Below are 9,961 nucleotides of genomic sequence, written 5' to 3' on the forward strand. Positions count from 1 at the left end.
TGTCGAAAAAAGAGTTAGAATTGGAGAAGAGAGTTTAAACAAATATATAATCACCTTTTAAGGTATGTTGATTTATTAAAATAGACTACATTAATTTAATTTAATAAAAATAGATAGTCAATTGAATAAAAAAAATAAAAAGATAAAAATAAATGATAAACTTAAATATAAAAATTAAATTATTAATTAAGTTTAATAACTAATTTTGTATAAAGATGAATTTTTATTATGTAATTTGTCAAACACTCGCTAGAATACTACATCTACAGTCATGTACAAAAATAGTCAAAGATTTTTCAATTTCTAGTGATAATTCGGTTCAAGCATATATATTAAATAATTTCGTCCATCAAGTTCACCAAAACCAACCGTAACAAAAAGCAAATGGCATGTACTAAGGAAATAAATTAGTCCATTTTTATACGTGAAATGGGGGTCATATATATGGCCAAAAGGGAAAATTAAGCTATATAAAAAAAGTGTATAAAATTCCTTTCTGGATAACTTTTGACAAAGTGATAGTTCTAAGTGAATAAAGAAGTGTGAAGTCAAAATTTGACTACAAAGTTCTGAGTTTGTGTTGAGATTATGGTGCGGCCACTGCACATATTTTAGCGTTATACTGGTGGTGGATTATAAAGTGATTCAGAAACATCATATGCATCTCTGTTAATAAAATATGAGAAAGCATACAAGTTGATTGAACAGAAAATCAACTTTATTGTATTAAACAAGTTTTAGCACTCCTATATATATAGAACTTTTATCTCAGTATACTTTGCCTTTTTTTTTTCTATTTCCAAGGTAGTACATGTGCTTAATATTTATCAGAATAGCATAGTTTTTGCACATGTCAAAAATCAGTTTGGATAACTAAATTCTGGCTTGAATTTTCGTGAATTTAGATTTTGAGAAGTCAAATTCTAATGAATTTTGGTAAATTTGATCGAGATGTATTTTATAATTTTTTTTTCGGATAACTAAATTCTAATTTGGTTTAAAATCACACAAAATCAAGTTAGAACTTAACTGTTCGAAAAACTAAGTCAAAACTTAACTATTCAGAAACCAAATTCTAATATACATCTTGACTAAAATCTTAAAATTCATTTCAAAACTTGATTTTCCAAATCTGAATTCTGAACTATAACTCAATTAAATTCACAAAAATTCAAATCAGAATTCATTACCCAGAAATCGAATTCCTATCCAAAAATCACTGTATCCACCTAAATATTAATTACAGTATACTACTTGAAAAATTAAAAAACAAATTATTGTATGTTAGAAAAAAATTTCCTCATATATATTCGTTCACACTTGTACTGTACTTTTTTTATAAGAGATATAAGGTTCACTGGGTCATAAAAGGGAAAGGAGAAAGTGTTAAATTGTGAGTTTAAATCTGTAGCTGATAAAAACTAAAGTTAATAACTAACCATGAAAAAATTAAGTTATGAAAAACTTTGATCTTGTTATTCCAATCAAAGCCAAATAGGGATGGTTTTGAGTTATTCTCTCACTGGGGACCTTGTTATTTATTTATGTATGAGCTTGGCTTTGGTGAATATCTTGGTAGCAGATAAAGAATTAAAGTTCGTTATTCGTTGATAGAATATTCACCTTTTTGTTTGCAAAAACAGTATAAAGATAGAGAAAGCAAAAGTGTACTTTGTGCACTTGCTTTGTGTGTAGATCATTCCTTACAATACTTAGTTTTAACCCATATTAGTTATATCAGAAAAATTATTCTACCATGCATGTGCCCTTAATTTAGGTTTCAAACACTGCGACATATTTAAGATCAAAAGTTAAAAATAAATAAATATAATTTATAAATCGTTAGAAAATAGATTTTAAATCTAATACAATCTAAAAAATTATTTTATAAAATAAAATTTATATTTACTTTTATATATATATATATATATATATATATATATTAGTAAATATTTTAATATTAAATAAAATAATATACTTAACAAACAATAAATTTTATTAAAATAAATTTTAATGATATTTAAGTTTATAAAATAAAATTTACAGTTATTTATTATAAATTGATTTTGTTTAGAAGAGAGTACTTCCATCATAAATATTGTTGTTTGATTCATTATATATGTCCCCGAAGCTGAAGCACTCACGTGGGCGTGTTTTGTTCTCAACCCTCCCATAATTTCGTTTCACACTGTCGTTTACAATCTCCTAAATTCTTGTTAAATTACATTTGATGTTTCTATAATTTGTATATTTGCTTTCGTGTTTTTAGACAACGTTTAACGCCGAAAAGAACGGACTGAGATTGGAACTTTGTACGCTGATTTGGTTCACCCACTACATAGCCTAGATCCTGGACTTTGAAATATTCACACCATAATCCTATAACAATATACCGTAATTAATTGAGTCAATGGTCATACTAGTATATAAATAGTTGTCATTTATGTAAATTGTGAATGACTACGATTAAAAAAACATGTTCTTTGATATAAAATAAAGCATGTTTTTATGTTATTCGTCCATAAATCTCGCTCCACCCACTTTGCTCCTGTGAAATATTCAATGGTCATATTAAGATGCTCTTTAAAAGCATAAAGTAACAACATTTTAAATTGTCTCCTATCCGTATACACTTTCCTCTCTTGCTTATCTTGAGTGAATATTTTTAGATTTCTTATTCATCTTTTACTACTTTCATGGAGAAAGATTATCTTTCGACATAATTATGAAGCCATATCTTTTAATGATAACACCAATTTAAAGTTTCAATAAGACAATAATTAGGGATCCTCATGGAATTGTGGTAGTGTTTGCTTCAACTTTTTCATTTATTGTAGAAAAAAATTAATAAAGTTGTTTCTAGTGTAAACAAGAGAAACACAGTTTAGAAAGTAACTAAGTTAGCTTACAAATCATGTCTCAAACTACATTATTTATATTTCCAGAAAGATATTATCTAAAAAAGGAAGGCAGTATAAAATTAAACTAAATTTATGGTATATTTTTTATTTCCTTTTAAAAATATTTAAAATTTTAACCTTAAGTTAGCTCCTCATTAACGTCTATGGATAATTTACATTTAAAGGTGAATGTCTTTTATTATCCTGTAAAAGAACAGTTTATCTTTGTGAATGTTATGAATATGTTAATAGATTCAACCTTTACCGCATCCTAAATTTTAGAAATTTTATTTCCTTATTTAATTTGTGTCGTGGCCAGAGTTTCGAATACGAAATATGGTTCTATATATTTTATTATATTTGGTAAAATTCAGTTATTTTATCTGACATTGACATTTATTTACAAACTTATTATTAGTAAACGGAATACATGGAATAAAACAAAAATAATAGATAAGGTAAGTGACCACTATTTCAGTCATATAAAGTGAGACATTCCCTCCTTCTATGCTCTTTTGCTTGCCAATTACAATTAAAAACGTGAAAAGCTTCCACACATTCATTCAATTAAACCTCAACATTAATTTAATACTTAGTTCATTATACATTGCTTACATAGGCTTACGAGTTCATTACGCGAGAAAGTAATAATTTTATTTTAAAGTGAAGATATCTGGTAAAGAAAACTTTGTTTTTTAGAGGGTATTGATAATTTATTTCATTTTTATTTTTTTCTTTGTAACCAAATAATAAAATGAAATAAAAACGATCTCTTTTAAAACAAGATATTTGCTTTCAAGGGTAAAGTAAGAAATCGTCCGTATTAATAAAAGTACCATGACTCAATTATCAATAAAAAATAATTCCAAGTATCTACCCGAGGATTGATAGGAAAGTTTGGTATACTTGGAATTATTTTTTATTGATGACTTTAAAATTTCCAAAACGTTAATTATATATATATATATTTACTTTTTAATTTAATACCTTGCTTTTGTAAAATATTTCAAAAGCGTAAAATAATTAGCAACGGCAATAATCTTTTAGTAATTACGTAGTATATATGATTTTATATATATATATATATATATATATATATATATATATATATATATATATATATATATATATATATACACACTAGTCGTGTTTATTCACTAATATAATTTTTGTATTTTCTTTTCTTTATTCCCTTTCTCGTTTTAGCCATGCTTATGTGAATTGAAAGCATGTTTTACTTAAAATGAGTTTTAAATAAAATTTTAACTGAATTAGTATTAGTAATTAGTGAGAATCTCTGGTTACTTGGCTTTTAGCAAATTGAGGAAAGAGGGGAAAGTAACAGGAAGAATACATAATCCAGCAAAACCTGGTTAGTTAGAAGTTAGATATAAACCTGATTCAGTTTTGCTGTTAATGGAGTATTAAACACCTTGCCCATAGAAACGATAAAAGAAAAGTTTATCAATTAAGGATAAAGAAAATCATGATTAAAAAAGATCTGAATCAAATCATTTTGGCACTAGACTGAGCAGTGAAATAGAGACCATGAAAATTAAAAATCAGCTTGTTACTGTCTGTGATAGAAAAGGATTACACAACTACGAGACAACCTAACGAAAGCAAGACCCAATCATTTTGGATTAAGATGCCAAAAATGAAGTAACCATGAAACAATGATTGGTTCGTTTTAGTTTCTTCATTTTGATAGCAGAACAACACATTGGCCAGAGTTTGTTTCCAATCATTCGTATGTGAAGCAGAAAGCTTGGTATGATACCATTGACAAGAAGATGACTCCAATGGTGTTGCATGATCAGGTCAAACACAAAGCCATCTCTGTCCCACAATACGCGTCTGCAATGATGCATGGTAAACATTCAGAAATCATATTTCCAAGCTTTCCATCCATTGCCCTTTGACCATATAAAGGACTGTAGGAAATCATAATTACTATCCAATCAGGTCCCACATTTCAGTTTGACCTTCCAGATATCATTATAGATTACATATTGGGCTTGTGTCGGTTTGGATCCAGTGGATTCCCTCCTCCTAAGGCAGTTTTTTTCTGCACCGAATAAAAATTAGTACTTGCACCTCCAAGTAGACGAATATAATATTCAATAAAAGATAAAAAAAAAAAAAAAGACAAAGAATAATTATTGTTTACCCAGATGTCATTTAATTTTTATCTTTATATATTTACTACCTCAAGTTCACTACGTTCTTCTGTTTTTCCTTTGTGATCCCAAGGTCATTTCGTTCTTCTGCTTCTCTTTCATGATTCCTTTGGTTTTATTTGTATTCACTTCTCATGCAGAGTTTTGATGGTTATCTCTCTTGTTGGTGGTCTGTTCATCTTCCACGTCACGTATATGTGTTTCATTTAAGTTTCTTTCGTTATTTATGTTGCATTTCCTGTTAGAAAGCAAATCGAATGTCGAAATCCAATTTAAAAGATCAATTAATTTTGAAATATGATTAAAAAGTTTACTAAATCTCAAAATCCTTAAAAAAATCACCATATATTAAAATTAATAGGATTTCAAAATTTAATTATAAAAATTACTAAATTTCAAAATTTGGATAAAAAATTCACCAGATTCAAAATTTGATTAACAATTTGATTAACGTAATCATCAAATTTTGAAATCCAATTAAGACTTTACATAATTTCAAAATCTAATTACTTACTTCACCTAATTTCGAGATATAGTTACTACCTTTTTCCCTCAAAAATTTGGTTACTTCTATTTTTTAAGTTTTTCTTGCTTTTAATTTGTTGAAACTTTTTTTTCATAATTTGTTGAGGTATTATTATAAGTATTATTACCAATGAAGTAAGTTATTGAGTGGTGAAGATATTATGTTATAGGTGATTATATTGTAAAATGAAATATTATCCTTTCGGTTTGATGAAATCACAAGTAAAATTGAGTTTTGTATTAGATTTCTCTTCTTCGTTAATGAAGTGTGAGAGGAAGATTATACAAATAATTTTACAATTGATCAAATATTTGTCATACGTGAAAAAGATGGAAAATACAAGAAATACAAACTTGATATTCGGCCAAATATATATGATACAAGAAAATACAAGTGTCTTTTTAAGTTGAAGGACAAACCAAATTCTAATGTAGAGGGATGAATGTTGAAGGTTATATGTGGATATCATAACCATTATTTGACACAAAGTTTACTTGGTCACTCTTTTGCTGCGAGGTTAAATTTCATTGAACAATTATTACTTATTGATATGACTAAGAATCAAGTGAAACTTGCAAATATTCTATTGATTCTAAAAGAAAATAATGATTGTAACGTTACAACAATCAAGTAAATATATAACACAAGATATACTTACAAACAATCATTAAGATGGTCAAGAACTAAATTGTAACAACTAATGATGATGGGTCGTGATAAATAGATCCATTTGAGTAGATGTGTCGACGAATTTGAAGTGGTAAGTGACCTCTTTTGGATCTAATGCAATGAAATTGTTGAATGCATTTAATATTATTTTCTTGATAGGTACGACATACAATATCGATTGTTATTGCTTGAGATAGTTAAGATGACATCTAGAGGGTTAACCTTCTTAGCTACCTTTGCATTTTTATCAAGTGAAGAAGAAAACAATTTCACTTGGACTTTGAAAAGGTTTAAAGGATTATTTCTGACATATGAGGGTGGTCCACATGTCATTGCTAGTGATAGAGACCTGACTTTGATGAATGTCATGGACATTGTATTCCCTTAGTATTATGATCTCCTAGGTTGCTTCTACATTCTGAAAAATGTAAAAGTCAAATACAAAATGTTAGTAAATTATGTTGAGGCATGAGATGTCATGATAGAAATATAGAAATTTGTCATAAACTGTGAACTAGAGTTAATGTTTACTAACTGTAAAACCCTATATAATTAGCAATAATAATTCTGTGATAAACCAGATTTATGCTCGTTATAATCCATGCTTATCCTATTAAATCCCATTTCAAATCTGCTTTTAAAATCCCTCTGTTGTGCAATAACACCGTGCCACAACATTCTCTGAAACGCGCACCACTGCACACATTCAGTGCATTAAAAACGCACCAATCTGTGCATGCACGCATGCCATGTGTCGCAGGAGAAGCTTCCAAAAGCAGAGTTTGGTGTGCAGGTGGCAGGCTAGGAGACGCTCGCCTGTTTGACGTGGAATCCACAAAATCTGAGTTTTGAGAAACTCTCTCTCTCACCTGCACCATTCATCTTCAATCTCAGAAACTTACCCTTTCATTTTCTCCAACTTCTCACTAAGAACCTTCATCTTCTCTCTACCATTACTCACTTCTCTCAACTCCAAACAATTTTCTGAAACCATAGAAACGTTCACGGGCCAGTAAGCTTCGTTTTGATCCGAACCTCTTTTGATCCTGTAACTGGTAAGTTCCCAAGCCATAACCTAGTTCTAGAATTTCTAGGAACACTGTTTCAGTTGCATGCAAAGAGAAAAATCTGAGTTTCTGAGTTCTCTTTGGTTAAACCTAGTTGAGGAGCGTAAGAAAGAGCTTGTCGGGTAGAAATTCGTAGTTGGAGAGAATCAAGTTACACTGTTAAACGTTCACTGCTATCCAGGTAAGGGAAGCTTATATGTTTAATTTATACTGTATGTTGTATGATCTGAGTTGTATGAATGAAAAATATAAGGTTTGAGTTGTATGGATGATCACTGTTATTGTGCATGTATGAACTGCATGATGTTTGAGCTGTATGGTTGACCACTGTTAAGGAATCTGGTTTTCTGATTTTGATTTATCTGTCATGAACGATCACTGTTTGCATGGATTGTATATATTGTTGGTGGTTTGAAACGCATGTTGATTTGATTATGGATGAATGGAGTATGGTTATGGTAGAGTTGGAATGATTAAAATGTTGAAATCTGTATGAGAACTATGTTAATGTGAAATAAATTTGGAATGAAAGTTATAAAGTTTATAAATTTGAAATCTGGAAAATTCTGCTGAGGTTGAGAAAATCTGAAATTTTATTCATCCCCTTTGATAAATGACGCTCGTCACTGTACGGTCTTAAACCGTTCGGTTTTCCTTAAATAAACTTAGAATGGGATTCCTTCATTTGGAAAGAATTCTGCTCGTGAACGAGCGTCCCCATTTTAATACTGGAGAGCGTTCGACCTCATGTCGAGCGTTCGTCCTTGATTTGCGTTCGACCTTATGTCGAGCGATTGTCTTTGAGAGCGTTCGACCTCATGTCGAGCGTTCGTCTTTGAGAGCGTTCGACCTCATGTCGAGCGTTCGTCTCTGAGAGCGTTCGACCTCATGTCGAGCGTCCACCTTTGATAACGATTCGACCTTATGTCGAGCGTTCGTCTTTAATACCGTTCGGTCTCATATCAAACGTTCGTTCTAAATCGCGCAAGGTCTCCTATCAAGCGCTCGTACAATTGAATAATTATCTGATATCAAATAGCGTTCGTCCATACAGTTAATTAACGTTCGTCTTTTTATGAAAGTGGAACATAGAATGAAAATGTGAATTAATGAAAGAGTTAAGGTGTGAGAACGATTTAAGAAATGAAGTTATGATATTGATATTTGAACGAGCGTTCCAAGGAGGAACGACTCTGATTTCTATATTGGATATTGACTTTGGTAAAGTATGACTGTGGATAAGTTAAGACTCGCTGTCCATCCTGATGTTCCGTGATACGCCTCTTCAAGTAGAAGGGGGTATTCATGTGTGGGAACGGCAGGAGGTCCTTAGTTCATAAGTTAACATGGGCGACGTAAGAACGGACTTACCTCGAGTGGCAGCTGTTTGGTGTATCCCAGTTACTACATCACTCGGGTGCAAGGACGCTTGTAACTACACAGATTCATACAGTCCGGACGGTCTGTCTTTTATATATGTTTCTATATGATTGTTAATTGACATGCTTACATGTTGTATGTGTGGATTGAAATGTAAACTTATTTGATGGTTGTATAAATTAAATATCATAAGCTTACCCTTGCATTTCCTTGTGTTGTCTACTGTCCATGTATGTTCCGTCTTGTCAAAATGCAATGATCATCCGTTGTGGATGTGAGCAGATGGTGGAGCATCCCTTGAGCAAATGCTGGAAGAAGAAAATTTGGATGAAACAAATCTGGTGGAAGTTGATGTGAAGGCCGAGCCTTAGAGCGCTCGTTAGAATAGATCTGTGAACGTTAGTGTAGTTTAAACGTTCGGCCAAATATTTTGTAAGGTCGTTCGTCTTAAGCTTCTAAGTTTTGTTTTGTCGTACGTTGTTTTATACTTTTAAGAACGTTCGTTTCAGATTCTCATGGCCTGCGTTTATGCGCCTTCTTTTGTACTGATGCCGTTCGGCTTTTAAATCCTAATTTTAATGCAAAGACTGTTTATGTTACTGTTAATTGTAATTAATTCTGGATTATGGTAATTACTGTATTTTGGGATGTTACACTAACTATGTTGATCACCTTCATTATGTTTGGAGTTCATGGCCTTTTACTTTTTGAATATGTGAATCAAATTTGATTATTTTGTATAAGAAATATTTTCCACCTTCATAGTTAAATTTCAAAGTTATATTTTATTTTTAGATTACAGAAGATTAAAAATTATTTTTAAATTGAATAATTAGTAAAAGTTCGAGAGACTAAAAATAAAAAAGCTTCAGGACCTATTTAGTTTCTACATTTCACAATTTAAAAATTATTTTTGACTTTAAGATTTTACAATCTAAAAAAACACAATATGATTTTTTTTTATATGAAAATGTAGGAAGAAATATATGGAAGTACATGAAGTCCTTTACCCCTTAATCAAAAAACAGAAGGAAATATAGTTGGGTTTTGGATCCAGGCTAATTTTTTTTTACTTCTGAAATCATTTTTTACACGAACAAAAATCCATATAAAAATATTTTTTACTTCTGAAATCATTTTTTGCACGAACAAAAATCCATATAAAAAACATTTTTTACTTCTGAAAATTATTTCTACGCTGTACACTTCAGAAAGAGCAAAAAATAGAATTTTATTATA

Source organism: Vigna angularis, chromosome 10 (genome assembly GCF_016808095.1).
Source record: "Vigna angularis cultivar LongXiaoDou No.4 chromosome 10, ASM1680809v1, whole genome shotgun sequence".
NCBI classification, from domain to species: domain Eukaryota; kingdom Viridiplantae; phylum Streptophyta; class Magnoliopsida; order Fabales; family Fabaceae; genus Vigna; species Vigna angularis.